Here is an 8,570-nt window from a genome sequence, read left to right as displayed (position 1 = left end):
AGCTCCTTCTGGGAGAGAAAAATCACCGGGGATGCTGATGCGTTAATACTACGTGTAGCCGTGTATGTGTTTGCCAGGAGGATGCTCGTGCGACTGGGGACCGCTCCCCGCACTGCGCTCTGGGGAAATACGCACGTGCGTGTATAAACGTTACATATGTGTGTGCTGATGTACACGGCTGGCACACACAGGCGTACGCGCTACACACGCGCAAAAGCGGAGTTGAGGGGAGAACGTCAGATTTTAGCAAACCCTCTCCCTGAAGCAGAAGGGTAAGATGGACACTAATATTGCTTTTAAGAGATGCTATTCCCAGTTTGCCGGCAGCTGCCTGCCCTGCTCCTCGCCGCCTGGGCACAGATGACAGCAGCAGCACAGCCAGAGGCTTCTCCCATCCCATCCCACCTAATCCAGCTGTAGGAACCAAGGCTGCCCAAGCCACCAGGCTAGAGCTGTGCTCTGCTAACCGAAATCTTAAGATAAGTTTTTTTTCAGCTTAAAATACAGGTAAATCTCGGGAACGGCTGTGTTTGGCCAGTGTGGAGCACACACACCTGCTTTGAAGAGCAGTAACTTTGGTGTTTGGCTGTTTGAGTGTAGCTGCGTGGATGGGCTCGGGAATTCGCTGTTGCTTTTTGTCCTGTCTAACGAAACAAAAGAGGATTTGTGAGTGACAGACACGAGATTTCTATGACAGGCAGCGGGGCTGCCAATACTGCAGCTTCTCGTGGAGCTCTGCAGGCTGGGGGCTCCTGCACCGCAGATCCTTCTTCCCAAATCTGCTTGAAAGGCTTCCTCGGGAAACGTCCTTCCCCTGGGACTGCTGTTGCTTTCCCCACACCATTCGTCACCGCATTGGCTCTAGTGTGGCTGCTGGTGGGTTTGCGGGGACAAATCCATATCATCAATCCCTTTTTTTTTTTTCTGTAGTACACAGTTTGGTCAATGTCACTCTGGGAATGACCCTGCAGCACCTCTAGTAAGCTCATAGTATGCGGAGGAGACCTGCCACAGCGAGCTGTGTGGACCAGCCTGGCATCAAGGGCGAGGTGTTGACTCCTGCCAGCGGGACGGGCCACCTTTGGGCCTTGGTGGTGCCTGTTCCTTTAGCGAGTCCCTCTCGCTGCAGAGACAGGAGGAGGTCATCACCAACAGGTGATGAAAAGGGATCAATGGCTTAATGAAAAGAAGGTATTTTGAATGCTTCGGTGACTTCACCAGCAGGGACCGACTTTGGCTGCTGTCCCTCTGGTGTCCAGTGAACGTCAGGAAAAATCCGTGCTGGGCACAGTGACTGCTGGCTGGCTTGCTATGTGGTCTGCTCAAAGCCTGTCCCTGCAAGCCTCTCCTAAACATCGTGCCACAACTCCTACGCGGTGGCTACACAGAGAAACGAAGCTGCTGGGATGCTGTAAGCAGCTCTGCACGGCTGCTTCTCTGCCCGCTCTGCGTGATGGCTGGCGTGGTGGGTCCGTGGCCTTTCGGCTGCTGAAGTCCTGCCTGGCTGGGGCTCGTCCCTCGCTGAGCCTTGTGGGGAGCCCTGCATGCGGCGCTGGCGCCAGATGAAAGGTCTGAGGTGAAGCACAGAGCTGACAAACCCGGGGCAGATATCAACAAGCACCATGTTTGCTCACCGCAGCCTGGGTTTGGAGCAGGCTGTGTGTTCGTGTGGCTGGTGTGGTTTTGGGGGGCTTTTCTTCAGGTCTCAGGTCATCCATAGTTACTCCTTTTAGTGAGGAAGCTCCCAGAATCACACTGCAGGCTGAGTACTGCACCAACGGCAGAGTAGTTGGTGGTTGGGTTTTTTTTCTTGTCAGTTGGCAGATCCGGGAGAAGTGTTAAGAACAAGTCCCAACGTGCAAATAGCTTTTACTCATCAGATGAAAGCCTCTGGCACCACAAGCTAACTTGAACTTGAAAGCTGCAGGAAAACGTTGGCTGCCCATCGCTGTTTCTTAGCCCACGGACGTGGTTCAGAAGGGATTACACTCAGGTTGTTTCATGAGGAAATGTGAGAATCCTTTCCGCAGCTGGTGACCTTACAATGCAGGAGGTTCTCCAGGCTCTGCACCCACACCATGTCTGCTGGTCTGTTACCGAACGGCCTCTCTAGGACCCACTGAGTGCTGATGGTGGTTACCTTTGCTGGCCTCTGCCATGGGGGATCTCCGGAGTGGCATGGACTATTTTGCTGCTTTCACAGGCAGTTTTGAACGATTAATTGGAGGCAGACTGAGGTGGCACATCTGCCTCCTCCTAGAAGACTGGGACCACCGGAAGGGCTGGGGACTCCTGAAGGCGGTGACATGCCTTGGGTAGGAAAAGTATGACAGGCAAAAGTGTGCTGGTGGCAGTGGGAGTGACAGCCGGTTCACTCCTCATTGCTTAGATGCCAGCAGTTGTGCGACAAAAATGATCATGCGTTCACTCATGTCCTGCACTCGCTTTTCTGGTGGCTCCATCACCCCGACCCTGGGGAACTGGACGCAATGGTGAACAGGACAAATATTGACTAATAAATATATTCAATAATAGTATTAGATAACAACACTAGTGCTACCATCTGGTCATATGGAAGTCATGGCAGAAGCAGATTTGGGGGCCTAGAAAATCATAGAATGATAGAATGGCCTAGGTTGGAAGGGACCTTTCTGAACATCTAGTCCAACCATCAACCTAACTCTGACAAAACTCATCACCAAACCATATCTCTACGCACTATGTCTACCCACCTTTTAAACACCTCCAGGGATGGTGCCTCAACCACTTCCCTGGGCAGCCTGTTCCTGTGCTTAATAACACTTTCAGTGTAAAAATTTTTGTTAATATTTAGTCTAAACCTCCCCTGGTGCAACTTGAGGCTGTTTCCTCTTGTCCTATCACTTGTTACTTGAGAGAAGAGACTGACCCCCACCTCTCTGCAGCCTCCTTTCAGGTAGTTGCAGAGAGCGATAAGGTCTCCCCTCAGCCTCCTGTTCTCCAGGCTGAACAGCCCCGGCTCCCTCAGCCACTCTTCATAAGACTTGTTCTCCAGATTCCTCACAAGCTTCGTTGCACTAGTGCTGGGAAAATTTACTGACAGTGTCAAACCTGAGGAGCCTGGAGCAGAGCTGGGGGAGGCCTGAGCCCCAGGAGTTCCAGCCCCACTGTGGCTGTTTCCACTCTGAACTTGGCAGTGGCAATAGCAAGGGACCGAGATCCTTCGGCTCCAAGCCACAGCCCCCCTCGGTGGAGAGACCCTCATTCCCCAAAGCAGGGCCAGTGCATGTGGGCAAGCCCAGGCGGACACAGGACATGGAAGGCTTTTAGATCCCGTCACTGAGATCGTTTACAACTTTGGAAAAAATACAATTCTCTACCAAACCGAGTGTTTCATTACTAGGTTTTATTTAAAAGCTTTTATGTGGGACTTTACTGGTTTATTTGCTACTGGGTTAACTTCTTCTGAGCATAGACTTGAAGTGTCCTGTTCCTCATGGCACGGAATGGGACTTGGGGGTCTCCCTTGTGAGAGTGGCAGCTGTGGGGCAGCTCCTCCTGACCAGAGCTGGGTCCAGGGGCATCTTGGTCACCTTTCGATGGGTGGAAACTCCCCCAACACCTTCCTCTCTCTTGGACACCTCGGCTCTGCAGGCAGGAGGAAATCTGAGTTGCTGGGACCGTAGGGGAGAATGGGCTTTAAATGAGGCTCCAGGAAATCTGGGGGGTTTCTGTGAAATATATCTCAGCTGGTGAGTTCCTTATGTCTAGCTAGCTATGGAGAAGGGTTCCCATTAATGAATTTAAGCCAGGCTAGTGAGTAAAGGCTGTTCAGATGCTGGTTGCGGGGTCCCAGGGCAGCACAGCTTGATAAAACCCATGGTACAAGGGAGTACTGGTTTAACGCTATAATAATGGGCATTTCTGCCATATGAGAAGAGGCAGTTATTGATTTGTTTTTTCTTTTAGTTTGAAGGGAAATAGAGTTAAATTACAGCCTATTAGTCTGACCGGAGAACTGAATGTGTTTATTGAATGACTTAATTCATAGCATGTGTAATGGCCTGCTTCAGAGATGGGTGTTACGATAAGCCCTGGCAGAGCTGCCTCACTCCTTGTGGTACCCTCCACCTCCTGTTTACTCATCCCTCTGCACGCTAATGGCACCATATGTGGAGGGGGGCTGCAGCTACTCCCTCCTACAGCCACTACTGTATGTGCCATGGTTTTGGAAGAACACCTTGGAAAAAGCATTTCTTGGTTCGTTTCTCCAAGATTCCCATTGTTAAAAGCCCCTTCCATGCAGCTGGACCAGTCTGCTTAACCCCTCTTGTCAGCGGAGCAGGACAGAGCACCCAAAAACGTTTTCCCAGCTTCTTCCACACCGAGCAGGGTTTGAGGGTGAAGTGAGGACATCTCCTGACACCTTCAAAAGTGCGAGCTGCTGAGCCTCCCTCCTTGTCCCCCCAGTCCTCCTGGCCTCTAAGACAGTGGTGACATCCATGGGAAACACATCCTGCATCCAGTGCAGGCTGCTGAGACCAGACAAAACTCATGGAGAAACACTGCATGAAGCTGCTGAGATAAGCACAGACGTTTCCACACTAGGACATGGCCTATTGCAATGTCTGTTTGCAACAGAAAATCACTGGATAGGAATTCCTCTGTGTAATTAAAAAATGTATTTTTAACTCTGTCTTGATTTTTTTTTCATTTTTTTCCCCCACTGTCTGGTTTTATTCACCTTGGGCCCATTAGATTTACACGCTTTAAAAACATGAGGTTCTTGACAGGTGTGTTAAAGTTCTTCTGTCACTTGCTAATCTACGTGAACTCTCGGTGCTGCCGTACTTTGTGGTATAATACCCTGCCGAAGCAAATCTTTTCTCTCCCATATCCATTAGATGTAAGTGGCAGCATTAGCACATGCTGATTGTATTTTAAGCTCAAATGGTCTTACCCAAAGCCCATAAAACAGAGAGCAATTGCTGCCACTTCTGTTTCCTTTGTGTCATGGCTGCTAATTTATTTCCTTGTTACTGCTGAGTGTAGGTCCGAATTAAAGGGTCTGGTTATTCTCACATCAAATACACAAAAAGGCCAGTTTTTTGCCCAGGAATAGGAGAGGGAATTTTTTTCCCCTAGACATTTACTCCTGCCTGTGGGTCTGAAAAACTGAAGTTTACCACACGTAAATGGTGTTTCGACACGGATCAATGATGTTCAACACGAATGCTGCTTGTGCAGAAGGGTGGCCGTGGCGGGGCTAAGAAGCACTTCCCATAGACCTCAAGGACGGGCAGGCGGGTCCTCACCCGGGATACTGGTGAGCATCGTGCAGAGCCACTGGAAGCAGCTGACCCAGTCAGTGCCTGATGGATGTGAGGCTGGAAATGCGGCTTTGGTGGGATAAGCAGCTATAAAGTCCCATTCTTTGCTCTTTCTGCATGAAGTAATACCTACGGACAGGTGAGGTGGACAATGTTAGGGTGAAGGTAGAGTTCGTACCATGCTGGGCAGGTATTTACCTTTCCTGAGGGCCAGCAGTGTCTCAGACTACACCAGAACAAACACCCATTTGAAAAACAACCACCCAGAAACCCACGAAGTTGCAGTCCATGGGCTCGGCGTGCAGCCCCCGGGCAGTGCTGTGCTGTGCTGTGCTGTGCTGGTGGGATCCAGCCCCACAAGCAGAGCCCGGCAGCGTCCCCTCCTCGACAGCCTGGTGCCTGCTGGCAGGGTGGGAGCTGGCAGAGATTGCCGGGGGGGGAGCTTTACAGCGCTGGCTTAAACAGCGTTAATTTATTTCCCAATGGCCACCCTGAAGACCTTATCTGAAGCTAATTAATTGTCAGCAGCAGCTGTCCTAATTTTATCACAGCTGCCTGGCTCTTGCAATGAAAGGCAAGAACACGAGACCGTGAGAGAGGCAGAGGTTTTGGTTCGGGGGCAGCAAACGCCGCCAGGGACGTGTCCATCTCTGCGGGGCCGGCCAGCTGCCAGCTCCTCTGGCCGGAGCGCAGCCAGGGCAGGCTTGGGCTGGAGGCAACTGGCAATTGTAGGAAGGAGCTCAGCCTGCCTGCGCTGGCAACTACCCTTCCCTACAGCCCCCCTTGGAGTAGCCCTCACCCTGTGCTCCTTCAGTTAAAAGCCTTGCGGTAAATCCCACAGACGTTATTCTCGGCCCCTGGGGCCATTTCATGGCAGGGAGCATTTACAGGCTCATAAACTGTATTTGAGAGTTCTGGTAGATTAGCCAATAAACTTTCCAGGAGTGAAACACGATTCCACCTGAGAAGGGGTTTTGCATCCAGAGGTTTTCCTCCGTGGCCAAACGCGTGGTGGTCTGGGACTGTGCGTTCCATTAACAGGGCAGTGCTAAGTCACCATGGTTGCCTCCACGCACCTGTAAGTAGAGGCAACCAGCACAGGCTGGAAAGGGCCCGTGGGGTTACCCAGTGGGGTCCATCACTTGGCTTACCATGGCGTGTTTCTAGAGGGGTGTAAGGAAAGGGAAGGTGCTGTCTCTGGGAAGTGCAGGAGCGCTTCCGAGGCAGCGGCAGCAAGCACTGAGATTTGCAGCAGCTCTGGTTGAGGCTTAGTCTGCTGGGACCAGTGTGTGCCATTTACCGTCTTTCTATTTGCATGTGCTGTGAGAGGAAGAATGAGAAGATCATGCGGAAGGCAAATTTACTTTACAAAATTAAAAATAAACCCCAGCCCCCTGCTCAGCTGTTCTCTGGCATCTACTCCTACATAGTAGGAGCATCTCCTGTGACTCTCCGTTAGTGATTGACGGGTTATTTTTCCCAGGGACGCTGGCCTGCACGACGCGGCACCCTCCGGCGCGGAGGTGGCTGCCAGCTGCTCCGGGGTGCCGGCGGCTCCTCCTGCTCAGGGCTGGCACAGCCAGTGATGAGCTGTGCACACAGGAGGGAAATGCCACCGAGAAACCTGGTGTCTCCTTCCCCGCCTTCACCCCCTCGAGCAGGGGTAGGGCTCCCTCCTCCTGCCCTGGATGGAAACCAGCCCCTCGTCCTGATGGCCCCTGGGCTGGTTGCTGCCCGTCCCCTTCTTGCTTTGCGGCCATTGAATTATTCCCTTGAGGAAAAGCACTTGATTTCTGCCCAGGAAGCCAGCTGAGGAAGAAAATGGGTGCTGGTGCCATTGCAGTGGGGCATTTCATGCACTGCTTTTCTCTTTGCAGAGGCGCTGGGCTATAAGGTAGCATGGACCATCTCTGATGGGCAGAGGCGTACAGGAACGCACTCAAACTGCATTTGTATGTCTACCTATTTATTAACATAAATCTTGCATTAGGAACCTAATTAGTGTAAGTTATGGGATGGGGTGCTTGAGGCAGAAGCTGCAGTGGAAGCCAATTCTGCAAGCGCCGGAAGAGGGAAATTAGAATAATCTTGATGTGACCTACTTTAATTTACACCTTCCTCACATCCGTACAGCTCTCTTCCAAACCTGCAGAGTGTCAGCCACACGAGTTCAGGCTCTTGCTGTAAATTACATCCATTGATGAATAAAATTCATGGAACTTGTGATGTGAAGAAATCAGGGGAAGGTTGCACTTCATTAACTTACGCTCCCTTGGAATAAACAACGTCCTTCTCCTGGACCTCTGGGTAGCATCCAGACTGCAGCCCCAGGTGAAGTGTGGTGTACAGGACTAGCCCCCAGCTAAAGAGACCCCCAAAAACATGATGGAGATCAGGACACTGGTTGATGCACAGCAAGTTTGACCCTATAAATCTCCTGCGTTTGCTGAAAGACCTGTGTTGTTCAACATTGAAGCCAGAAGAAAGAAGCAGCTGTTGCATTTTTGGGTCTTTCAGAGTCCTTGGGGTCCCCTGGGTGAACTTTTGCCATTCCTGAAAGTGGCATGAGGAAGAAGTTCGTCAATCACTTTTTGTGTTAAAAGCCCCAGAAGTGAATCATTAAAGGTTTCCCAAGCACACTGTCGAGTAGGAGCTGTAGGTATTAAGTATAACAGGTAAGTACAGTCGCGGTTGCTCTGTAGCCACCATGTTGCCGTCATTTGTTTAACAAGTTCATTCTCCTTCTGTTCTTCCGTGGGCATGAGACAGCATGGCTACAGTCTTCTCTTTTTCACCCCCACAAACCGTGGTGGCAGGGTTTGTCTGTCTCTGCCAGCAGCAGGCTCTGGTCCATGCTGGTCCCTGGGCAGCAGCTGGGAAGGGGCTGGTGTGGCTAGCAGGGACCGTATGCATGCCGGGGAGCATGCTGATGGTTAAACACTGCAGGTGGCTGCAGGACAGTGCTTGAAGTTGTTTCATCCCCTATATACATAGGGATATATGTCCCATATGTCTGGCATTGTCTCAGCACCAAATCTTGCCTTTAAACCTGTGAGGGTGGCTTCCTGAGGAACAACTTGGGTTTCATCACAAGATACTGGGCTTGACTTGAGACCTCCTGGGTGTAGTTCTTGTCCTCAGTCATAATGGAAATCAGAGCCGATGATGACCATCTGGCATAAAAATGTATCACTTCATGATGAAGAAACTCCAGAAACACAAACGGTTCATGATGATAATTCCAAAACTGTCACTGTGGAG

The sequence above is a fragment of the Larus michahellis genome, chromosome 2 (genome assembly GCF_964199755.1).
Source record: "Larus michahellis chromosome 2, bLarMic1.1, whole genome shotgun sequence".
In the NCBI taxonomy this organism is placed as follows: Eukaryota; Metazoa; Chordata; class Aves; order Charadriiformes; family Laridae; genus Larus; species Larus michahellis.
The sequence above is the reverse complement of the archived record's forward strand: the minus strand, read 5'-3'. Positions refer to the sequence as shown.